Genomic DNA, 26,070 nt, shown 5'->3' with positions numbered 1-26,070 from the left:
ACAGGCCCGCATCCCAGTCAGCGTCTGCACCAGCGCCTTTGTCACGCAACGGGTGACATCTCTGCATTGTTTTTCAGCTGGTAATTCCTTAAAGACTGAGACAATAGTCATTTAATATCATTTGCTCAAATGAACAGTTCCCCGAGCAAATAATAATAATAAAAAAATGTCCCCGAGAAGCCAATTAGATGCTGCAGCTTGTACCAAGCGACGGCCTTTTTAATAGACGCCCTTTTTACAAGCACAGCTGTGTCGCCCAGATGAAAAATCAGGCCCCCCTTTTGCCACTGATATGTAAATAAATGCCGGCGATTGCATATGTAATAGCTCTCCTCCATCAACTGGGCTTAAAAACCCGATAGGAATACTTCAGATAAAGGGGCAATTTGCGGAAGAGATTTTTCTAAAGAGAATGAGGGATGGTGGAAGCGGGAGGAAAAAAACAGGGTACCTTCTGGGGTCACAAATGATGTGATCAAGCCTGGAGGGAGAAGTTAGTTTCTCCCGGGGAGGCAAACCCCGCCTGCCAACTTCTGTTCACAACAATGCAGGAGTGGCTGCACCAGCCACAGCGATTCTCAACTTGGTGGGCACACACCCCTTTAGGATCTTGCAGCCTCTGTCACCTTCTCCCCACAAGGGTGCAGGTATGCACAGTGTTTTTCCATACAAGTCCAAGGGGCTCAGGGTCACCTGAAGTCAGTTGTGGACCCTGTGTCAAGACCAAGAGAGACTTCCGAGGCAGATGTGCTCCACCAGGCTCCTCTGTCCACTGGGACATGTAGGGATGTCTGGAGGCATTTGTGGTTGTCACAACTAGGGCAGAAGAGCTATGGTATATCATGCAAGGAGATCAAGGAAGCTGCTCAGCACCCCACAATGGACAGGATGGCCTGGCTTACAAGGAATGGTCTATAGCTGAGACAGGAACTTTGAAGTGGAGTGAGCTGCCCAGAATGGACCCCGGAGTATCCCTCAACCACCTTGCATTAACAGATGAGGAAACTGAAGTCCAGAGCATGAAAGGGCTTTGCCGGCCCTGAGTCTTGGGTGATAGAGACAGCTCAGATCTGAGCAATGCACCTAGCTGGCCTCTGCCCATTGCCCAGGAGAGCCTCACTGACCACCTTTGGCAGATGTTTGTGGAGTCCCCAGGTGAGTTATGCTCATGTCTTTGAGGCTAAACCACCTTGGCATGAAGGGCAACAGGCAGAATGCTAGTTTTAGAGCCTCCACCAAGGCCATAGCAGGGCTCTACCAATGTCACCTGCAGCAGAGAAAAAACAGCTCTCCCAGCCTGACCATGGGGCCAGGCACAGCCAGGCACAGCTCAACTGGAACCTACTGTGGCCACCTGGACCAGGAAGGCTGGACAGGAAAGGGGTCTCCTGGGACTGGAGGGATAGGTAGGGACAACAGGAGGTATGGCACAGGTAGAAAGTAGAGACCTAGGGGTGTCCACAAGAGATTTGGGTGATGGTGGAAAAGAGGACGCACACTAGGGAGGCCTGCCTGGCAGGGCAGCTGGGTAGCAGAGGCTGCTACAGGGAGGGCTGGTCAGAGGGGTCAGGATGGATCAGGGCAGCCCTCGGTGGGATGCTTTACTATATCACGACTCTGTGCTGATGGAGGGGTCAGAAGGCCCTGTTCTAAGAAGCACCTGCCCACCTGCCCACATCCTGGTCTCATCAGCTGGGAGCTCACACCTGGAGGTGGGTCCTTTCTGTTGGAAGCCCACAGCCCACCTGAGTCTGGTGCTCTGTGTCCGACTCCTCCATCCAAAGAGCCAGGGGGAACTTGTCCCAGATACCCCCTCGGACAAGGTCCTGGGTGCTCACTCTGCTCAACCTCCTTCTCATCCTCTCCCACCCTGCAGTTTCCTCAGACCTGGAGAGCCAGGGTCTTCTCTCACTGCAGAGCCCAACCTAGCAGCCTCCCCTGGGGGTGGAGGGGTGGGGTCTCCAGCTGCTGCTGTAGCCAACTCCTCAACTTGGGGCCAAGCTCCAAGACTTCCACAGCCCATTCTGGAGCAGCCCCTCAGCTGTCAGCTGTGCTCTCAGGCCCGTTCTGTAGTTTTTTGTGTGTGGTGAAAGTCACTGCACTCTTCAGAATTCCAGGAGCACAGGACTCTGCGCAGAAATAAGCAAGTTTCTGCTCCTGCTCAACTCATCAAGGTTACACACACTCGTAAGATACACATACCCTGTCATCTTATTTTCTTTAATCTTGTACAAACATAGGCAGATATAGATGGGCATATACATACATACATATATATATATATATACAGTTTTCCTTTAACCAAAATGGAATCCTGCTGCCTCTGTCCTTTGGGACTCTTGGCTCCCATAATAATCAGTCGAGGCCATCGTTGCAGTCAGCACACTCTGCTTTGCCTCATCCATTTTAATAGTGGCATAATAGCACAGCTGCCTGGCCTGCATGTCTTTATCACCTCTGAGAGGGAGCAGCGTCAGGGAGGGCCAGACTTACTACACAGGTGCATGCATCATGTGTGCGTGCACACTGAGCACACAGTGCACCCACAGGCACAGGGACACATGTGCTCACATCAGTCCACACACTGCACATGCCAGGGTCAGATGAAAGGATAGTGACCTTTGGGGTGCTGAGTCCCCTCCCCACCTGAGCCCATTTTTCTTCACCCACAATGCCATTATCCTGTGCCCAGCAGGGCACCCTGAGCACACAGAGCCCAACTAGTGAAGGAGGGACTCGGACCCTGGCCAGGCCAGGTGCTGGGCCTGACATGGGAATGCTGGAGATTAGCTCTTCTGTGACCTTTGACCCTGTGTTATCCAATCAGAATCACTGTGAGAAACTGATAAAAACTGGAGGTAGACATTGTCTTCCTCGTGTGTCCTCTCATGGGTCTTCCATGAATGCCTCCTCCTGACCTCCTACTGCTCAGGGTCACCCTAGTGACCTCATCTGATCTTAATTGCCTTGCAAAGGTCTTATCCGTCAGCCATCTTTTGAGGTCCTAGATAGGGCTTTACCTTATGACTCTGGGGACAGGGCTCAGCTCTGTCCCTCCTTGGACAGATGGGTGGCCTTTGAGTCTGTAGGCTTGGCTGGAGAGCTAGAGCCTTGCTGTAGTAGGACACACAGCAAGCCAGAATCTGGGGCAGGGCTCACCAGCTTTGTTGGCCATGATCAGGGCCTGAGGATCATGGACTCCATGGAAAATGCTTTCCTAAGCAATGGAATGGTGGCAGGCTGGGCTTCTTACTCTCCCTTTTCTTTTTCCCAAACTCCCTACCATGTTTCCCTCTTACCTTCCTAATGGTAAAGTGAGCAGTAAGCCTGGAAGATGGAAAGGGGGATCTGCAATTCCCAAGGTGGTCCCGGAAATCCCACCTCCCAGAGTCCAGGTGCCTCTCTGCGTACGACTCACATGCACCAGCCCCACCTCTGGCATTGCCTCCTGCAGCCTCTGCAGCTGTCACATGCCATGCAGCTTCTCCCATTCTCTCCTCTCTGACAGCTGACAGGCCACATCCTCAGATTCCATTACACCTGTCACTTGCTCTCAAGGTGCCACCAGGGGGACCAAAATCTAAAGGGCCTGCCTGGTAGCAGTAGGGACCACTTGCATGGTACCAGTGTGCCCACATAACAGGCTCACAGACTGTTTCTGAGATTGCTCATCCATCTTGCATGATCTCAGTTTCCAAATTCTCAGCCAGCTCAGTTTCCCGTGTGGCTTCCAACAGGTGGGGAGAGGGAGGTGAGCCACACAAAGGGATGTGCTGGAGTTGGGAGGAAGCTGGTGAGCCATCCCCTCTCACCTGTTCATTGTGTCATCAGGTAGACGAAGGCAAAGTGTGATGCAGAGCTCGTCCTGTTTCCCCTAGGACCCTGAGTCCCAGTTCCTCCTTCCTGGGTATGAGTCACTCTACCCACATCCCACCCCATGCTGGTCCCTCCATACCTGCTGCCGAGACACTGGTCCCCAAGGAAAACCCCCATGCCACGAGAGTGCCTGCTGTCCCTGAAGGCAGGAGCCTAGCCCCCTACTGCTCACGCTGACCCTGGGAACAAGGTCAGCAGAGATGGGCAGGTAACTGGCACAGCAAATGTCTCATTGAATGCTCCTTCCCTTTCCCAGGTGCTGCTGCTGCAGGACAGGACCCTGGTCAGGTTGGACATGCCCAGAAAGCAGGATCCAGCACTGGTTTCTCTCTGCTCAAAACACATGGAAGCTAAGAGCACCAGAGAGCTAGATGTGGGGATTGAGCCTTTAGTTACAGAGGAGAAAGCAAGAAGCTCATGAACAGGTCCAGGACAAAATGAAAGGGATAGCAGGTGGGCTGTGCAGACCTGAGTGACTACGGGGCATGTGAAGGAAGGTGCAGGACTGAGCAGGGCACAGTCATGCGAGAGGCAGGCCTAAGACTTCCGCTGAGGTTGGAAGGAGCTTTTCTACATGAGAGTGTCCAGAATCCTCCCCTCTCTCTCCTCCCCTCAATCTGGTGAACCAGGCTTCACCTGTATGAGTCACTTTCTTGTCGCTAGGACAAAATAACCAACACCTGCAATTTAAAGGAGGAGAGGACCTTTTTGGGCTCGCAGTTTCAGTGGGTTCAGTCCATGGTTGGCTGTTCCAATGCAGAAACTGCATATTGGAGGGCCTGGTAGAGGAAAACTGATTACCCTGTGGCATCTAGGAAGCATAGAGAAAGGAGGAGCAGAGGACAAGAATACATCCTTCCAGATCACTCACCCAGTGACCCACCTCTTCCTATCTCCTAACAGCACATTCAGCTATAAATTTATCAGTGGATTAATCCACTGAGGAGTATAGTGTTCCCCTGATCCATTTGCCTTCCAAATGTCCCACATCTGAACACATGAGGCTTTGAGGGAACATTCTCGATCCAAACCCTAACATCACCTTTGGCCTACTCAGCCCCTGCAGAATGTAGGCTCTCCTGGTCACTAGCAATAGGCACCTCCCTCAACCTAATGACCTGGAGAGGCCTGGATATGCTCCTGGTGAGGAGGGTCCTGGGGTGCTGGGTCCGGACCCAGATGCTGGACCAGGGCCCCCAGGACACTGCTGTGCCTGTGCTGGGGCACTTTGTCGTTTCTCCACTTGCCCACCAGCAGGTGTCCTCACCAACCTTCCTCACCAATCTGCTCCCATCCCAAGGAAACTCTGGCTGGTAACTGGCCACTCCCTAAGTAGTCCAGTCTACACCTGGCCAGGCCCAGGTCTGTTAGCATCCTGCAGAGAGGCATGCCACTGTTCCAGGTAGGAGACAAAAGCAACAGAGTCTCTGACACCCCAGCCTCTCCATGAGACCTGGCCTGTACTGGCAACTCAGCTGCCCTCTGCACAATTAACCCTAGTGGGAGAAAGGATAATACTGACCGAGGTCTCTGAGCCTACTGAACACCCTCTACAGAACATCCTTTTGCCTCTGAGGGCTGAATGCCGATTGGTTACCTCCTCTTTGGAGTATCCATGGAAAGCTTTGACCACACAGTGGGCAGGTTGGAGGCTGCCTTCTGCCCAGGCCTCTTCTCTGTGGCTGCTGCTCTGCCCTTTTGAATCCCGATGCTCCAGCTGAGCACCTGTGAGCATGGGTGTGGCACTCACGCCAGTCTGTGGTGCTCCTGTGGGCTCAACTGGAGGCCTCTGTCAGCTGCACCCTTCTCTCCTGCCCACTCTGAACACATCAGGGTTTCCAGTGAAATGGGAGCCTGAGACAGAGACAGAGAGCTGCCTGTGACCAGATGGTGTTGCTGAGCTCTGACATGGCCTCAGCTCACTCATTCCCCCCATGTACTCTGTGGCAGCCACTGCTCAGCCCTCTCTAGCTCAGAAAGAGGGAAACTGAGGCACTGCACACTTCCGGGAAAGGCCAGTGTCACAGAACTTGTAAATTGCCCAGGGAAGCTATGAAGTGATGTCTGTCTGACTGTGATGGTGTGCCATCCAGGGTGTGGATAGTATAGAAAGGGATAAGTGAGGAGGTAGAACTGGGCTCCCTGTGGGGAACACACAGCCCTAGCTCTGGGTCCTATTGGAGGGGAGTTCCCAGGCCACCAAGGACATCACATGTGGCATATGATCATTTTTGAGAGCTTATCTCTGTCAATACTCATCACAACAACCAGATTGATCCTGCAGCTTCTGCCACAGCTGGCCAGGGGTATAGAGCTGGGGTGGCCCCTAAGATGGGCACATTAGCCACATGGCATGGGAGGATCCTGAGGGGAGGGCTGCAGAGAAAATCAGAGAAGTCTTCCTGGAAAAGGCAGCCAGCTAAGGAGGAACAGAGCAGGGACAGAGAGACCTGGACACAATTCCCACACGGCACCAGGGCTGGTTCTAGGCCGAGCACCAGGGACCTGCCTCAGTGAGGAAAGATATTCTCAGGTACCAGGTGCTAGAGGCCTTCACTGGGGTCCCTGAGCCACAGGTCTAGGGGAATCTGGGCCTCCCGTACATTCTCCTACTTGGTGGGAGAAAGATCAGTGTGTGTGGGGGTGGGGGGGTTGAACCAGAGCCTTTGTGTAGTCACCTGAGCAGAAGAGAGGTCCAGGGCAAAGCTATCAATGAGAAAGAGGAAGGATTGGTCTCTGCCACCTGTCCCCAGTGCTGGTGCAGAGATGACAGGCTGCTCTCCAGGGAGATGGCCAGAGGGAGAGGCTGGAGGAGCCTGGTGTACTGGGCTATGGGGCCTGCCTCTCTCACCCGCCCTATCACCCTGTCTCCCTCTCAACAAGGGGCAATGTACACACTGCAGCCTTGCCATGAGGCACGCTGGAAGCACAGACTTCCAGAGGTCTAGAAGACCCTTTGGAAGGGCATCCTAGGGCCGACACAGGGCTCCCTGCCCTCCTGTAAATGCACACACACTGCACACACACACACACACACACACACACACTCCTTCAGATACACTCACCGCCCCTGGGCCCAGGGTCTTCCTACTGCCTGGATTCTTCTGATTTATTCTCCCAGCTCTCAGCCCCTCCCACTCCCAACCCAGCTGCCAGCCTCTGGACAGAGATGCCTCTTCCCAGGAGGCCTGGAGGATAAGCACATCCACCGTGGCTGCAGGAGCGCAAGGCACGGTGGAGATGTGTGGGGGTGGGAGAATGACGTGAGTCTGGAGAGTCCAGAGCACTCAAGCCTGGGTTCCCTCTCTTCATATCTTTTAACCTCTTGGAAACAATATGCTTTCACAGCAAGGCAGATGCTTGCTTGCAGGAGCTGTTCAGGCTGCTCCTAGATGAGAACCCATAACTGCTGGCTCCACTCCATCCTGCCACCCAAGCCCGTGCCCAGCTCCACCAGGTCTGATGCTGCCCTTGGCAACCCTGGAAGATCGTCACAGCAGATGGCATGGGGGAGCCCCAAGCAGCCTGCAAGAGCCTGGGCAAGCCTGAAACCATCTGTCCTGCTCCAAGCATGCAGTGCACCAGCCACGGGCTTGGGCTTATACTTTCAGCCACATCAGCATTTTGCAAGATGCCAGCTCCAATCAGGACCCTGTGGACTGCTGAGGCTGCCAGCAGTCTGATTTGACACATTCTGGCCAGCACGAGCAGACAGGAGCTTCATTTGCATGCAGAAGGACATATGCAGTGTCCACTGCACCAATCCGCTTCCCTCGTCACCAAGTCAGGACTGGCTCAGGGGTACATGGCCACCTCCCTTTCCACATCTAGCCTCCTCTGGAACTCATGCAGGAGCTGGGAGGCACCCCTTCTCTGAGCAGCACCCCTCCCTTGGTGCCTTGACTTTCCAGAGCCCTCTTTTTACTGAGCTGCATTACACCTGCCATGCTATCAAAGTGAGGGACAGCTTGGGGGTTGTCCAAGAGGAAGCGCTGATATGTGGACATGACCACAAAACCCTTAACCAAGGAAGGTTGGCCTGGCCAGAGCCTCACATGGGGACCTGCCAAGATCATGAAGGCAGCTGTGTAGTTCCCTACTTTATCAATCAGACTGCTGTGATAGCAACCAAATTAAAACACATACACACACCCATACACACACACATGCACATACATGTGTGCTCACACACACACAGAAAGAAAAGAAAAAAAAGAAAGGGAAAGGGAAAAAAGGGAGCCCTTGGCTCAAATAATGACTGGACAGTCAAGGGGTTTGTGCTTCAGGCATGGCTGGGTCCAGGAGCTCACACTTGGTCTCGTTCCTTTTCTGACTTTGTTCTCCCTGTTTGTTCTGTTTCTAGCATCTGTGGTGGAAAGGCACTCCAAGCAAGCAGCTTTAGGCTCATATCTTGAACAGTGAGACTCAGAAGTCTGAGTGCTGACCTAAATCACAGGAGCAGAGGACATGCCTCATCCCTAAAGCAGCAACAGGGTAGAAGACAAGATTGGTCTGGTCCAAAGCCAAAAGACACCTGTAGGTGCTGGCTGTAAGTAGAACAAAATGACAGATTCCAACCTGTGGGGCTCTTGGCAGAGGAAGGGGGATGGGGCAAGGTGCCAACAATCCAATCGGAGTGTCAGCTCTTTGCCCAAAGCCATGCCAGGCAGAGGAGGCAGAAGGCCAAAGCCCACACCCGCGAAGCTCTCACCTGTAATGTGTCAGATATCACCATCCAGACTGGGTGTCATGTTGAGTTTCAAACCGAAAATAGTAATGAGTGTTAAACCGCATGTGTGCAGAATCCATCCCCCTGACAGGCAGGACCTGCTGCTCTGGGGAATTCAGGCATGCTATGAACCAGGCCAACCCTAGTCAGCATGGTGGAACTGATCAACCGGATCCAGGGTTGGCCCACTGAGGGTCCTACGGGGGTCACAAGAGACAAAGGCATTGCCTGGAGCTGGGGCTGGGCTCGGGCTGCCCTTGGGGTGTGGGCTAAGCCTGCTGCTGGGTCAGGCACAGTCAGTGGTCCAGTGGGTGGTAACTCTACAAGTCAGGGGGGCAGTGGCCTGGTGGGGCACACTGGCCCCTCCACAGCAAGTCTCAGGGCTGGGTGGGTTGGTCATGAGCAGGCTAGGCTCAGAGGGCACTGTGAGGAAACTGAGGCAGGATTCCCCTTGAGAGATGACCTGCAACTCAAAACTCAGGGGCCCAGAGAAGGTGGATGATAAGCCTGGATGTTCCATGAGCCCTACCACTCCAGCCCCCTCCTCTGACCTGTAGGGCATAGGCTGGGCCCAGGAGAAGGCCCTGAGATCCCTGCTGGCCACTGAACATGCTGTGAACAGTGGGGCCGTAAGCAGGAAGGTGTCACCCCCAATGCCTCCTGGAAAGCCCCTTCCCAGGGTGCAACTGCCTTGGAAATTGCTGGGGCCTCTGAGTCCATCCAGCACTGGTGACTTTTGTCACTGAGACCTGGTCCGCATTCTTGTGTGTGCAGCTAGCAGGTCACAGCCCTCTCCCCTGAGCTGGGCCTCTGTGATGGGAAACCAGTGGGCCTCTCATTCTTGTCCCCTCTAGTGACAGTGCAGAGAACAGGCCAGCTAGGACTCAGCATGGTTCCACTGCTCCCCAGAGACAGATGTCTCTTCCCTGCAAATGTCCACATCATCCTAAAGGCTGTTCCTCCAGGGCCCCCTGCACATTGCCAGCCACTGGGGATATTAAGCATGTTTGTCCCTGACTGACCATTGGTGCTTCTGCTCTGTGGGTGGCCTCTGTCCACCTGCTGCTCTCCCTGTGCTGGGTGTCCCATCTTCTACTCCTTCTGCTCACGACATGCTTGGCTCTCCTGCTGTGACTCCTTCCTGAGTCCCCCACATTGCAGGTCTGGCCACCCGATCTCTGGTGTCCTCCCCTGGTGAGGAAAAGGTCACCCTGACTGACAAACCTCTAGTTACCTCTAGCCTCAGGACCTCTAGTATCATCTTGATTAGAAAGTCCTTCTCCTCACCTCAAGCTCACTAAGATATTTTCCTGCCCTTAAGAAATCATCTTTATTGTTTCATTGTTCTCATTTATGTGCTGAATCCATCTGGAGTTAATTTAGTTAACATGGTGTGAAGGGGGAAACAATTTCATTTTTCTCCACATACTGCCCACATTTCCCAACCCTATTAGCGAATGATCTATCCTTGCCCCCCATACATGTTATCATGTACCTGATCTCTTTCTCCAAGCCCCTTCCACTCCTGGGGCTCTGTCTGCCTTCTCTCCCAGTCCCACACTTCCAAGTCTGGTGGCTTTGTATTCTGTTTTAGAGTCTAGTAAATGAGCTTTCTCCAATGCCCCAAATTTCGCTCATCTTTTTCAAAATGTTCTAAGCTATTCATAGAGTTTATTTTTCTATACATAAATTAGAATCTGTTTTTCAAGTTCTAAAAATTCCTATTGAGAGTTTGATTAGATAATGTATTGAATTCATAAGGTAACTTCAGAGCAATTGCCATACTTCCAACTTCCCACCTCATCCTTGAACATGTTGGGCTGGTCAGCAACTGCTGAAAAAAATTGTGCGTAACAAGCAATCTCAAAGCCTAGTAGCTGCCAATAGCAACCATTTAAAGTCTTGCTAACATGGTTGCCCCTGGACTTCTAGCCTTGGCTGGGCTTGGCAGTGGGAGAATTTGGAGTTATTTCCTGTGTCCTCTAATTTAGGCCAGTGGACTGGCCTGTGGCTGGTTCTATTGGCATCAACAGAACAGGAAGGAGAAAGCTAGAGTGTTGGCTGGCATAGGTCATGTTTCAGATGATCACCTCTATCCACCTGCCAATGGCCACAGGCCATCAAAGAGAACAGGAGGAGGAAATAACTGGGCTGAAGCCCTGGGTCCACAAGGCCACCGGCAGAGGACAGCCCACCCAGTCCCTTCAGAGGGGAGTGGAGGCTAAAAGCAGGCATGCAGCATCCCACAGTGGTAAACCTTACTTGCTCAGATTGCTTTTCATGCTGTTGCCTAGCCTCAGACACTTCTCACTGGTATACATTGCAAAGTGGCTTGAGGCTCACTCACCCTCACAGGACACCTGCGTGGGAGTGACCACGGGCTCTGAGATATTCCTGGCAGCCACATTACCGGTGCGAGGGAAACAAGACCAGGGTCCACTGCATCTGATCTCACACAACTGTTTTGAGGAACTCAGTAGGAGCAGATTAGCATTTGGACCCTGGCAGGGGCTGAGGCACGGTATTGGCAGCACTAGCACCAGCACAGGCTCCACAGGAATTTGCTGCATTTCCCCAGAATGCACTGCATGACCTGTGGGCTCTGGCCCTCCCTGTACATTAAGGGGTTGACCTGATGGCCCCCAAGACCACATGTTGTGGATTCCTAATTTATGAAGACATTCAGGACCAAAGAGAGAAAGTCTGCTCCGGGGGAGGGCTGATGGCATCCGAGCACTTAATATAACTTCAGGGAGGGGTGTGTGTGTGTGCTGTGCATGGGGTGCAGGGGAGGGAGGGATGCTCATTATGTCCCAGGGTCTACAGGAAGCAACTGGGCACAAGGAATAGCCACAGCCTGTGTAGCTGGAAATGTCAAAATAAGGAGGCAAAGCTTGAAAATAGGTGAGAGACTTTGCTAACATGGTTGTTCCCAGGCTTCTGGGCTCCGCTGGGCTTGGCAGCAGGAGAGGTCCATCCAAAGAGCTCCTCCAACCACTGCTTCTCAGCAATGCAAGGGCTCAGTCTGGGGCTCTGAACTGCCGACTGCCAGATATAAGCATGCTGCAGATGGCCAGCCTAGCAGTGCAAGCCTGCACCAATGCGCTAGGTGGTGAAGTGTGTCTTCTCTGACCTTCCACCCTCACAGCATTAAAGAGGCTCCCTCCCTGACTTGCCTTCTCTCCTGCCCAGACCCACAGCAGACCCTCAGTGGGGGCAGCCTGAGGTCATGTCCCCACGCTGGACATTAACTTCCACAGCCTGTGTGGCTTGGGGCTCTTGGTCTGTGCCTCAGAGAAAGCTCAGGAGCTCAGGAAGAAAGGCAGGGGAATGGGGGTTAGGGGCAAAACCTGTTAAGGATTCCATTGGGGTACACTGGGGCTTTCCTTTCTTGGGAGGACAGAAAGACCAAAGGAACACTATGGCCACTCCTGAAGAAGCTAAGTGTTATTTCCATGTTGTAAGATGCAGGTCCACAGTACGGAGGAAAGGAGGGAGAGAGGAAGGGCAAAAACCTCTCCCCATCCCATGGAATTCCCACGTTCTGGGCTCTGTTTCCATGCAACTAACCTGAGGTAAACGGAGCCAAACAAACAGCTTTCCCAGGCTGTCCTCTGCCAAAGAGCCCAAGTCCACTCCAGGGAGTTTAACTCTTCTTTGGCTCCACTCCCAGGAGGAGGAGGTGGGCTGGGGGACGCCACTGGGCCAAGTTCCTGGGCTGAAGCCCACAGCGGAGGACAAGGAGACAGAAGACTGGCTGGTTCCTCGGTGTCATGGTGTCCAAGCTTTCCCCCCTTCACTTGCTGGTGAGGACTGAGGGAGAGAGAGCAGCTTCCTAGAATGCAGCCAAGCACGATGGTGGAACAGCAAGCAAGAAGGAAGGAGCAGAATAATGTGCTTGGGGAAGCCATGGCTCAGGTAGGAGTCTAAGACTCAAACATGTGGGAGTGTGCTCCCCTGTAGTAAACCTGGGGGAAGCAAGCAGTGTAGCCCAGGGTCCACTTTGCAGGGGTGAATGCACCATCTGAGCACCTCTGCAGCCTGCCACTCCACATCTCACAGCTTGGCCCAGTTCACCCGCAGCAGTTCCAGGGTGCTGTTCAGCAGCTCCAGCTCAGGGGTCTAGGAGGACAGAGGGGAACGATTCCATCTCTAGGCTCACTGAGTCCATGGAGAATGGTTACCTGGATGGAAAGAGGGGAGTGTGAGCTGAGCCCAGGACAGTAGGACTTAACTTTCCTCCATATCTCCCCTTGGGAGCTCCTTGCCACCTCTCCTAGTGGGACTCTGAGGTATGTGTAGCCCTAAGGGTGTCATCTTTCTCCCAAAGGTCTCCAGAGGCCCCCTCCTTGTAACTAGACAGAGTTGAACTGTCAGCATGCTGGCTGATGGGATCCATGTGGCCTGGGATATTACACAGAGCTTGGGGAGCAGGAAGAGAAGAGGACCAGAGCTTCTATTGAGTTGCTAATGACAAAAACTCATCAGGATGGTACTAGTTCATAACATGCTAACCCTGGTACTAAAAACTGTGTAGGGAACATGTCCTCTTAGACTCTTAGCAACTTGACAAAGCATAGGTTAAAATCATCCTTATTTTCTCCATGAAGAAACAAGATTAAGAGTGAATCCTGACTTAAGATCCTACCACCAGCAGTAACAGGCCAGCACTGTACAGAAGACAGAAGTGGGCTTCCCTTTGGGTGGTTTGTCTGAGGATATCCATGTGGACGTGATGGTGGCACCTATGTCTTCAATGGCTTTAGGGTTACTTATGTTTCCGCCTTATTTTTATGCAGATTCATCGGGATAGATGAAAACACAGAGACTATCAAGGATTATGGCACTCTAAACAGCCACACATTCACAAATCCCTCATTCTCTGCTGCTGTGCCTTACCTCATGGTGATCCTCTTCCTGGAAGGCCCTTCCTGTCCCTATCTACATGAACAATCCTGGGGCTTCTCACCATCTAGGTGCACAGTGGGCCACCCCATTGCCTCTTCCTCCTCACCTGGACTCACAATCATTGCCTGGGGGGAGTCTTCTCCCACATCTCAGCAGTCCCACTCAGAGCACCTGCCTTTTACGTTTCCATGGCAACTACATTCCTCCCTGCAAGAGGACTCAGGGTCCCTCTTTTGCTGCCCCCATCCCCACACAGTGGAAGTACCCCTGGAACATTGCTGCCATGTACTTGCCCATGAATGAGGTTGTGCTTTATCCAATAAGGGCATACTTAGCTCAACTCCATGCTGGGTCCTCTGCCCAAAGAGGATAAGCTCAGCTTTTGACTTCAGGAAAGAGCCAGTCACGTGAAAACTGCCTGCTATGGGGTTCAGGGGAGAGGAGATCAGGGTGTCTTGGAGAATGGGGGAAACCCTGGCTTAAGAGTGTTAAGGAGTGTTAAATGGCAGAACTGGAATTCAGACCCAGGACTGTTTCACTTTCGAGATAGCACCTAGTGGCTATGGAAGGCTGTAGGACAGATTCATCGTGCGATGTTAAGGATAGTTGCATGCCTAGGAGCACATACACTCACCTTGAAGGTGATGATAAGATGTGAAAACTTGCTATCCCCAACCATCCTTTGGAACTTCTGTGCAGACCAAAATTTAGAGAAAATGTTGAAGATATATGAGAGCTTTCTTATCTTCCCAGGAGAAATAACCAAGTGAAACAGAAACTCATGGCTAATGGCAGTGGTAGTGATAAAACTCAAATAATATTTACTCTAGAAATTTAAACATTTGTATTGTCTACACACCAAAGCACCAGAAAATTATTCCTCATTTTGTCTGGACTTTGTACAAGCAGCCTGGACATATAGGAACAAAGATGATATTTCACTGAAATAATCCAAGTAATTGCTCCAGTTTTTGGTTTTTACATAAAATTGTGTTTTCTGGACCCCCAGAGTGTACTCAGGACCAAATTAGTTTGTGTGAAATTGACAATTCAGAGAAAACTAGCACACAGAGCATGTGGTCTGTTAGGGGGAAAGCCAATTACAAAAAAAAAAAAAAAACAAAAACCCAAACAAACAGGATGTTCTCTGCCCACAGAATGCCTTGCACTGGACCAGCCTTCCTACAACTAACAGCCATCAGGGCTGGACAAAATGTAAAAAGGGCCACTGGTGTGGGGCACAGGAAGGTGACAGAAGCAGCTGAGGCTCCAAGACATGTCCTCAAGCAAAGGGAACACAGGGTGGGGAGGGGGAGCCAAGGCAACTTTGGGACTTTCACTCTGGGGGCATCTGTAGCTCACTGTGTGGGCGGAGATCCCAAGCTGAGAACTATATCCCAGGGTTGAAAAGGTCAAAGAGGTATCTGGGGCTAAACAGGCCAGCAGGACTTGGGAGTCATGAACCAGAAGAAAACAGAATTTCAGAGAAGTAAGCCCACCGTATGCCCAGATTTCTCTTGAGGAATTTGCCAAATCCTAAGCTTCATGGCATTATGAGAGGCTTGGAAACTAGACACAATGAAGCTGTTCAGGGTCAGAAAGCCACAAAGGGCATTAGCAGTAAGTAAGACTTGGGAGACAGAAACCTGAGGGACAGTGGCCTGGTGAGGGAAATGTCCTTAGTTGGAGCATTAGTGGAACAATGGACCAAGAGTGACGACAAGAGGGACAGACTGGTCCTGGCAGAGGCCAGACCAGCCTCAGGACGTCTCATTACCTGCTTGGGCCAACATCACTATTAAGGTTTAAATCTAAAATGTCCCTGCAAACTCTCCTGTGCTCGGAGGTGGGGTTTTTAGAAGGTGATTGGATTATGAAGGTGCTATACTCATGAGTGGATTCATCCATTGATGAGTTCATAGCTGACTATGTTATTAGTGGGAGGAAGGTCAGTGGGGCATGACCTGAAAGGGTGTGTTCTTTCCCTGGCTCCTCCCTTCTCTCTGTGCTTCCTGGTTGCCATGATATGAACAGCTTTGCCCCACCATGTTCATCCACCATGCAATTTCTGCCATAAAAGCAGCCAAGCATGGATTGAACCCACTAAAATCATGAGCCAAAATAAACCTCTCCTCCTTTAAGTAGTGGTTTTTGAGTATTTTGTACCAGTGATGGGAAAGTGACTAATACCTTCCTCCACTCCAACTTTGGCAGAAGGAGAGAGCCTTCTACCTAGCCCAGTGATATCTGTCCATGTCAAATAATGAAAACATTCCAACCCTAAATGCTGTGGAAAGAAAAACAAGACAATAGAATAGGGCTGCATAAGATGTAGATTTTGGAATTTCAGACACAATCTTTAAAATAACTTCTATACTTTCAGGAAAATACATTGGGTTAATAATTCTATCAGAAAACCCATAAAAACAGGAACTGAAAAACACAATAACTAAGAGAGGGACAGCTAGGGGACATGGATGGCTACAATGTGAAGATGGAGACATTAATATAAAGAAGGATGAGCTGCTAACAGGTGACCACCTCCCAGTGCACAGCGAATACTAAGAATGCAAAGAAAAATGGGGGTTGGGGGTAGACCCCTTTCTGAGCTGAGACTGCACATCTGAAGGGAAGGATTTGGGGAGGAGGGGACCCTGGTCTTCAGTGCAGACCTCATTAGAGAAAGCACGTGGCCACACTTGGTGGAGAAGGTTGCTGAGGTATCACAGCCAGGGCTGCCAAGCTGGTGAGTGCCTGTGAAGTTGGCAGTGACTCCCAAGGAAGCGCCCTACCGAGAGTCTTGAATTCAGTGATCGGAGACGGAGGCAGGGTGACTCAGAAAGGGAAGGGAGAGGCAAGAGAAGGGGTGATATGTGGGTAATAATACTGAAAACTGGCAGGCTTCACATATATGTAAAATAAAAATACATGAGAACTTCACAGCTTCCCAGAATAGGAAGTGGCTTATATTAGACTACCCTTCCTGCCAAAAGCAATTATAAACTCTGGGGAAAATATTAAAACAACTGTTGGAAGGCACAGGAGCATGACTAAAGCAGGCAGAAGCTGGAGAAGATGCAGCCCCCGAGCTAAGAGATTTAATGTGGGCAATTTCTGCACCCATCTGGCCTCTCTCCTGGGGAAATCCTCAGTCCCCAGGCCTTGGCACATAAGAGCACAAGAAGGCAGTGTGCTTGTGGGCTGGAGAGTCAGAAATCAGCATGGATGACTGCCAGGGAGGCTGGGCAATGACAAGAAAGTCCTTGATGGGGAAAATCACTTGGGCTGTTCCCCTCACATCCTTAACTGACTCCTGGATTGGACCAAAGGGCATCTGGAGAGCTAATGGGTCTGAGAAGAGAATCCAGCAGCTTCCTAGTGTGGGAAAAACATAATCCAAGTCTCCTGTACAGCTAGCTCCCTGGTGGCATAGAGGTTAAAATTTGGCACTTTCAGAGTTCAAGTCTCTCTACATTCAAGGGTCTTGCTAAATAACAAGAAGGGGTTTAGAATTAAGGACCACATCCTAAAACCAAATTGACACCCTGAAAAGAAGGGTTAATTTGAATAGATTCCCCTAAAATAGCCTACAGAACTATAGAAGCAAGATGATGTGCCAATCATGAATTGCTTCGAGAACTAAAATCATCACATCTGACAGAAGGTAACAGATCCAGAAACTCAGCAACTCAGGGTCCATAATGTCCATTATGAAGGAAAAAAATACCACACATAAATGATGCAAGGATTTCCCACCCCAAATCAAAGAAAAACATTAATAGAAAAAGCTAAACGTGGTGTAGATGCTGAAATTAGAGGGAAAGGTCTGTACAATCTCAATGACAAATATGTCAAAGTATTGACAGGGAAAGATGAAAAAGAAAGTGAAATGGCAGAAAATTTTGAGAGAGCATGGCAACTCTAAAAGCCAGTGGAAAAATTTGTTCACTATAAAGTTCATTAAACTTGAAAATAGAGCATGAGAGTTTGAACACAGAGGGACAAAAGACTGGAAAGAGTAAATAAACAGAGCCTCATGGACCAATAGAGTAATATTAAGCAATATAACACATATGTAACTAAAAGTCAGGATAGAGAAAAGAGAATGACATCTGTATTTAAATACTTACTAGCTGAAATTTTCTAAAGTGACTAAAGTATCAATCTCTCAATCCAAGAAACACCATAAAATAAAGGAGAATAAATGCAAAAAAACCCCACAACTAAGCACATTATAGTCAAATTGCTAAACATCATAGGGAGAAAATCTTAAAGGCAGAGGGGGAAAAAAGGGATGTTATACACAGAAGGCAAAGACAAAAATAGCAGCTGATTTCTCTCCAGGAACAATGAGGCCAGAAGACAATGGAATGCCATTATCTTTCAATTTCAACATAGAATTCTATAACCAGCAAAATGCCTTCAAATGTGAATATCTAATAAAGATATTTTCATTAAAATGAAGGCACAGAATCATTGTCAGTATTCCCACCTGAAACAGAAGATAAAAATTCTACAGCAAAAGAAAAAAGGGGAGATCTTGGAAAAGGCAAAAGAGGTGGGTAAATAAGTGACTTTTCCCTTAAATTCTTGAAAAGTCAATTGACAAATAGAAAGCAAAATAGGACAGAATCAAACTCTCAGTCTTCATAACTCCTAAAGAACCAGCGGCTCAGACAACAAAAGCCTATGGCTGTTCCCGTGGCACAAAGAGATAACAATCAGAAATTATGTACCTCCTCCTGTCTGGCTAAATGCCAAATACCATCCTCACAAAGGGATGGAGCCTTGGTCTGACCCGGTCTCTGGCTTCTATGGGAATTTGCAGAAAAGTATTAAGGACAGAGGCGCACACGGAGAATGCTATCAGCAAAATCCAGACTGTGGAATCCTGTGAGTCAAAGGAACCAAGCTTCCCCACAGAGAGTGCCAAGGCAAGGGAAGAAAAAGAAGGGGAATTTATAGGATGAAAGAAACTGAAAAGATGTTTCAAATTTTAAAATATTGGGTAAGACTAAGCTATAATGTCCAGGAATTCACATTTGAATGATAGAACTATGCTTGGGATGTGGTGTGACTATGAAAGTCAGGATGATGCTCACTTCTGGGAGTGTGGGGACCAATAGGGTGAGGCTTTGGACAGGGCGATGACCAAGCTCTGTTTCCAAAACTGGTGTTTGCCTCAGAATAATTTGTAAATCACAAATTCATTTTGTGTGATTTCCTATATCTGTGTTTTATTCTATAATAAGAATGTTATAAAAGTAAATGGACAGTATAAAGCAAAAATAATAAGACTGTAGTATGGAGTTGATAACGCCCTGTACAGGACTAAGGTGATAGTGGCTACACGTGAGAGGAGATGACCAGCAGTCCACGGCAGACAGGTGACAGAAGGAGCCCTAAGGATTAGAGAGAAGACTCTCAGGGCTCCCTGGTGGGATGCTGAGAAACTTCAGACCTTAAAGCCCTCAGGGCACCAGGATACAGCAGCGACTCACTCTGGCAGCAGCAACAATTCTTCCTACACTCACAGTGGCCTCAACCCAGCCCAGTGAGACTTCAGGGGACGGAAAGGACCTCCTGTCTCTAGGTACCTTGAGTGGATCCCAGAGCAAAGCTACCCAAAACTGTCCAGCACCCAATAAGACAAAAGTCATGATCGTTATTCGATCAAACTTACAGCAGAGGCAGGGAGATGTGGCCAAGTGGATGAGGAAAGAGCATCTGATGCAGGGAAACACAGCAGTGACAGGCAAGGATCCTAAACTACCCCAACAACTGAATTCCATCTGCTCCAGGGACAGAGGAAAGGCTGAACACAGGAAGCAATGACTCAGATATGGAAGAACCCAGATCAAACTTCTACAGTTGGAAACTGCTCTGAAGGCAGGAAATAAGAGAAAGAACAACAAAAAATAGTAGAACAGATAGAAAACAAGCATCAAAAGATAGCACTAAACCAAATGTTATTAATAATTACTTTAAATGTTCTCCACACCTCAAAAAGAAGTCAGAGATTTTCAAATTGGATGGGAAAAATTTAATTCTATGCAGTTACAAAAAGCCTGCTCTAACTGTAAGGACAAATACAATAAAAGTAAAATGATGAAAGAATGGTTTTCTCTGCTAACATGCTTGAAAAGAAAGCTGCCCTTGCTACATTAATATCAAAGTAGATCTCAGAGCAAAGAATGTTACTAGGAATTTTAAAAGATAATTTCACAAAGGATAAAGGAAGAGGTTATGCCAATCCTAAATGTTTATGCACGTAACAACAGAGATTCACAATACAAGGACCAAAAACTGATGGAGGCAAAAAGAAAATAGACAAGTCTACAAAACAGTGAGGTTTAAACATTGATCTTTCGATAGCCAATAGAATAGATAGAGAAAATCAGTAAGGACATAGAGGATGTGAGCAATAGATGAATGAATTTGACCTGATTGACATTCATGATTAATATAGTACATTCTTTTCAAGTATACGTGGAACATCTTCCCAGACAGACCATCTTCTAGGCCATCAAAACAAGTTCTTGACACACTCGAAAGGATTCAGGTCATATGCTATGTTTTCGATGTGTCTCTTGTAAAAGTCAGGTGGTGCCAATGGATGAAGTTAAAAGATGAGGCTTGAAGAGGTGATAAGAGCCCAGCATGGTGGCACATGTCTGTAATCCTAGCACTCTTGGAGGCTGAGGCAGAAGGGTGGCAAGTCTGACCTCAGCTTGGGCAGCTTACAGACTAAGGAGACCTTTCTCAAAATTCCAAAACATTTTTAAAGGCTGGGGATGTAGCTCAGTGCAAAGGCCCTGTATTTCATCCCTGGTACCATATGCACACACAGAAAAAGAGCTGATGAGGCCGTAAGGATTCTTCCATTGTGACTGGGACAAAGAAGGCTTCACAGAACTTGCCCTGAGGGCCTGTCAGCCTCTCCAATGTGAGGCCACAGGATTCCGCCCCAGACACAAAACCAGCTGGCACCTTCATCTAAGACTTACCAGAATTCAGAACTGTGAGAAAATAGATTTTTGTTTATTATAAAATTACCCTGCTCAGGTATTTTATTTTTGCAGCACAGTGGACAAAAACATCATACAAAGTATGTTCAGTAACCATAATGAACTTAAATTGGAAATCAATGCCAATACAATTCCTGGAAAGTCCCCAAATGTTTGAAAACTAAATGACGTACTTGTAAATATCCCATGCGTCAAAAAAAGAGATCCAAGCAGAAATTAGAAAAGTATTTTGAACTGAATGAAAATGAAAGTAAAGCATGTCTTAGTTTGTGAGATGTCACTAATATATATAGTAGATGGGGAAATTTAGAATGCTTAAGGCCAAGATTAGAAAGAAGGAAGTTCTCAAATCAAAGTTCTCTGCTTTCACCTTAAAGAGCCAATAAAAGGAGAGAAAATTAAGCTGAAATTAAGCAGACATGAGGAAACAAAGAGAAGAGAAGAGATCGATGTGATGGAGAAGAGAACAACAATGGAGAAGATCAATGGAGCTAAAAGATGATGCTTTTGGAGGCCATTTAAACCTACAGCCCAGCTGAACAGAAAAAAAGAAAGCATAAATTGTAACTATCACAAATGAGAAATATTATATCCCTACAAGGTATATAGATATCAACAGAACATTGAGGAAATCTTATGAATTTTATTTCTATGAATCAGAAAACACAGGCCCACAAAATTACTTAAATGCACAAATAAGCATGGTTCTATCAAGAGGAAATAGCTAACTGGGATAGCCCCTCACCTGTTTTTAAAAGATAAATTTGTGCTAAGATATTTTCCACAAAGTAAACGTTCAAAATATTTGATCAAGTATAGAAAGATGATCTTTTCTGTCTTTTATTTTTTCCATTTTTATATTTAATTGGCATAAAAATAGTGCCAAGAATCAACAAATAGTATTCTATCAAATTGAAAAGCTCCTGGGACTTTCAGCCCTGATGTCTTCTGCTGCCTCATGATAGCTGTCTATTCTCTTTCTTTTCCATTTTTTTCCCCAAATAAACTGTCTTTTGTTATACTAAACTTTCCCTTTGTTTTAGTTCTTTTCTGGCGCTGGGTTTAGGATTACTTGGAGCTGCGTTTTCAGCAGGTCAGTGGGATGGCATGGCATGGTGTGGTGAGCTGTCCACTCTTGGACATAACAGGTTGCTGGAAAAAGATAACTATTGACATTGGTCTGCCTTCTGATGAAAATAATCTACTCCTTCCAGCTACAACTTGTAAATCTGAACTCTAGCCAAAGCTGTTGTCAAGAAGCAGACAATGTTGAGTATGTAGTGAAAAACTATCATTCATTTGTCTAAAAATGAGAAGGTAAACAATGGCAACTATATATCCAGATTAAGTGGCTTTACCTTTAAAAATAAAATAAAAGGGTACTGGGCAGCAAAGGAAAAAACCAACAGAAGGAAGAGACAATCTACAGAACGGGGAAAAAATGTTGCCAGCTTTTCCTCGGAGGACTAATCTGTAGAGTACATGAGGAGATCAAAAAATTAACCCCCCCAAATAAAAGATCCAATCAAAAATGAGCAATTAAAATGGATCTTACAGTGACTCCTGTTGGTTTAATCAGATATTTATGAGAAAAAATTAATTCACCCTTACCTCACATCACTTAAAAGCAGTTTAAAAGCCACATGGAAAACCCAGTTCCATATAGACTTTTGACCTAAATGTCAAAAGTAAAACAGTGAAGCTTCCATAAGCCAAAAGGGCACTTTCTTCATGACTGGAAGGTAGTCACTGACCAGGAAGGAAAAGATTAATGCATTGTATTTTACTAGAAGTAATAATTTATGTCAATCAAAAGACTCAGATCCAGAATGCATTTAAAGAAAACTTCTCTAAGCCAACAGGAAAAACACAACCTGTTTTTTAAGAAAGGCCAAATAGTTTGAAGAGAGTCCTCACAAGGATAAGGCTAAGCTGGGCAATGGGTGTGCTCAGCCATATCAGTCATCAGGAAAACGTGCTAAAATCATGGACAGGTGCAAGCCTAAGATGACCACATTTTTGAGCTGAAATGCTGCTGGTGGAAAAGGTGGGGTATGACTGCAGGGCACAGCCAGGAGCAGTGAGGGCTCATAGAACCACCCTGAAGAGCCATCAGCCAGGACTTGCTGGGGCTGAGCCACCACATTTTAAGAACCATTGCCTCCCCTCAGTGACACATGTGCCCAGCGGAAGTGTCACTGCATGAAGGTTTACAGCACTTGTTTGCAATAACCAAAAAATCAGATCCAATTATGCGCCCACCCACAGTAGAATGGATAAATAAATCTTCATATCGTCACATGGAGTCATATAGTCATAAATTAAAGAAAGGTTGCTGTTTGCAACAACTGGATGACTCGCAAACATAATGTTGAGAGAAGGAAGCCAGACACATGATTCTATTTATCTGAAGTCTGAGACATGCTAAGCTAAGCTCTAAAGGTAAGAGTCAGGTAGAAGATGGGGGGTTAGGGGCAGGGTACAAGGAAGGCCTTTGAAACCCTGGTAACGTTCAGATTACTCACCTGGTTGGTGATTAGCTGGGTGAATTCACTGTAACATCTTAACAAACTGCTCGCTTATTCTGGATGTGTGTTCTACTTAAATATCAAATCATCATATGAAATAGTGACAACAGGCCTCAAACTGTGTGGCGATGATGCCACATTACAGGTCACGCATCGCAGTAGGAGTTCTGAGTTCAGATCCTAGATCTGAAATTGCCCAGCCCCAACCCAGAGAAGACATTTAAACTTCCCACTTTCAGAGGCCCCAACTTCCAGCCTCATGATGGGGTTGTTGCAGGTTTCAAACATAATCTAGTTATCATACTTTAACTCAACATCTGTTATATAGCAAACGTTTAAAAACGTTAGTGAAGTTGAGAGTGTGTGGGCAATAGATTCAGATTGCCTGGGTTAGAATTCTAGCTTTGCCCTTGGAACTGCCTGACCTTGAGAAGTGACTTAACATTTTAGCCTGTTCATCTGTAACATATTTAACACAGAATGATGGTGATAATCACACTCGTTAAGCACACAGAACATGCCATCTTTGTGTTTATAACTATTATAATTGTGATATGGTACTGGAGGTGGGAAGTCTGGCTGGACTGTGAGGTAAGATGGAGCCTTAGGTGGCCCCCTAAGGGTGGGTGAAATTTGGGGCATCTCGATTCAAGTGAAATAGGGCTTTCTCTCTGGTTCCCTCCCTTTTCTCACTCCCCATTGCCTAAATGGGATTTCCTGCCAAGATATTCAAACATTCATGTAGTTCAACTCTAATATCCCCTCCCCCCTTTTCAAAGAGGAAACTGCCACTCGGGACCTTCAAGATTCCACATGTGTCTGAGACAGGGTGAGGGAAATCCTGCTCTGCTCCCTAAGCACAAGAATGCCCTGCTCCTGGCCTGTCCAGAAGTTACTGCCACAAGATGCCTGTGGCCCCTTTGGGTGTGAAGGGCATGTAGGCTGCCCCCCCATTGATAGGTGCAGCACCCCCAGCCCTGACAACTCTCAGGTGGGCTGGGCATCCCTCATACAGGTGAAAGGAAAAATTCTAAGGCATCTGAGCCTGGAGGATACATCTCCTTTAGCTGAGAACACTGATCACCACCAGCTTCCCCCACAGACTCCCCTCCTGTTCAACTTTCAGCAGCTACACAGGAGCTAATGGGCCCTTACAGCTTTTAAATCCCACATCCTAATTGTAGTTCAAAGAACCACGTGCAGAATCAAGCATTTTTCTTTTACCACATTTCCTGATCTTTATGAAGAACTAATTAAAACCTTTTTTTCCTGTTGTTGCTTGTCTGACAGTTTTGCCAATTTGCAGTCTGACATGCAGAGCTAATTAGAAGAGAAGGCCGTCAGCAAATCCCGCTGACTGGGGTGCTGAGGCCCAGGCTTGCAGGGGACGTGCCTGAGAAACGTGGTCTATCAAAGCTAAATCAACTTTTCCTATGAAGAGTCAGTAAACATTTACAGCACCTATCCTTGGCCCAGCAAGGTATGAGGCCTGGACAGAGAACATGACCTGCAAAGCTAGGTCACCACCTACTAGGAACATGAACAAATGCATGGAATGTGATGGATGTCACCTCAACCAGCTGTCCAGCTTTTCTAATGGGCAAATTGAGGCACGTTGAAATCAGAGAACTCAATTAAACTCATGTCCCAGCAGCCTTGCGGTGGTATTACCGTCCTTGTTACAAAAACAAGAGCCCAAAGCTCAGAGAGGCCAAGTGAGTGCAGAGGTCTCACAGCCACTGAGAAGAGAGACAGGATTATATTCCATGGTGAAGTTGAAGTCCATCTCTATCTACTGTGAAATACTGAGCAAATTCCAGACCAGAACATGCAAGGTGGGCACCAACTATCATGGCAGGGGTCCCAGCCATAGTTCTGTTCTGAGACATTATCTATAGGTGAGACAGATGCATGCACACATCCATTCAAATAAACAGATATAGAGACACAGACACCAATAGACAGACTACATACATACATGATACACACACACACACACACATATATACACAACAGACACACAGACTGTTGTCAGGTGGTGGGGATGGTCCATAGATACTGAAGGAGCTTTTATCTGATGGAAGTCCCCCAAAACTGTGATTGATCAGTGGACCAGAGCACACAAGGTACCAGGTGGAAACACTAATGGAGTGGGACCTTGGTGACACACCTCTGTACAGGAGCCCTGTTTGTAGGTTTTTCTGCTTGTCTGAGTTGGTGTATATCCAACTTGAGATTCAATGGACAAGACACATATCAGGGGAAACGCCTGCGAAGGCTCAAAGGAAGGGACTGGAGGAGGGGAAGGTGGGTAGAGAACTGAGGCCTTTGAAGAAGGAAGGGAAGAGGGTGCTGGTACCATGGTGCACAGGTGGCAGTGGACCCTGAAGGGCAGCTCCTGAGCACATTGGTCCTTATGCTCCCTGCAGCATGAGGGGCACATTTTTGTAGCCATCATCTCCTCTGAAAAAGTTCTGCTGACCCCCACAGGATGTACATTACTGCACCAAAGACAAGTAACTCAACTGGGTGGGTTGTCAACGCTATTTAACATGGAGAAAGGCTGAAAGCATTATGAACACGTGTTCTTTTGAGGAGAGTTTGAGACACTATATAAACTTTCTAGGATGATATGATTCGCACAGAATTGAGCTACCTCAAGACTCTTCTAGACAGGCCACATCACCTGTCCTCATTTTGTTCCAGTTTACCTCACAAAAACCATGTCAGTGGAGATGGAAGAAGGGGACAAGAGAAACAGTATGTCCTATGGCTTGTGGTGAAGTCCTTGTAAATGCAAAAGGGCACATGGGCAGAGTTGGGTTCAAACCCCAGGGTCGGCCCCTGCCCTTTACTTGCTGTGCACACTTGGACACACTCCAAGCTTCCCTGAGCCTCAAGTCACACTGGATACATGACAACTGCTGTACTGCCTTCGAGGGTGGAGTGAGAGAAATGTAAGGTAGCCTTGGAAACTGACTATTCCCTCCTCCGCTGACCC

The 26,070-nt window shown here is 48.0% G+C and overlaps 1 long non-coding RNA gene across 1 annotated transcript in view; it reads right to left on the bottom strand.

Annotated features, from left to right (window-relative positions):
• Nucleotides 1–9,921: 9,921 nt before the first annotated feature.
• LOC110347314 (uncharacterized) overlaps nucleotides 9,922–26,070 on the bottom strand; it is a 376,012-nt gene continuing 359,863 nt past the window's right edge. Inside the window, exon 12 of the long non-coding RNA XR_015441110.1 lies at nucleotides 9,922–12,789. This is a non-coding gene — a long non-coding RNA (uncharacterized LOC110347314). The remainder of the gene's footprint in view (nucleotides 12,790–26,070) is intronic.

The sequence above is a fragment of the Heterocephalus glaber genome, unplaced genomic scaffold, assembly GCF_053883595.1.
Source record: "Heterocephalus glaber isolate CG9 unplaced genomic scaffold, H.glaber_assembly_v1.0 deba00000281, whole genome shotgun sequence".
Taxonomy (NCBI): Eukaryota; Metazoa; Chordata; class Mammalia; order Rodentia; family Bathyergidae; genus Heterocephalus; species Heterocephalus glaber.
The sequence above is the reverse complement of the archived record's forward strand: the minus strand, read 5'-3'. Positions and strand labels throughout refer to the sequence as shown.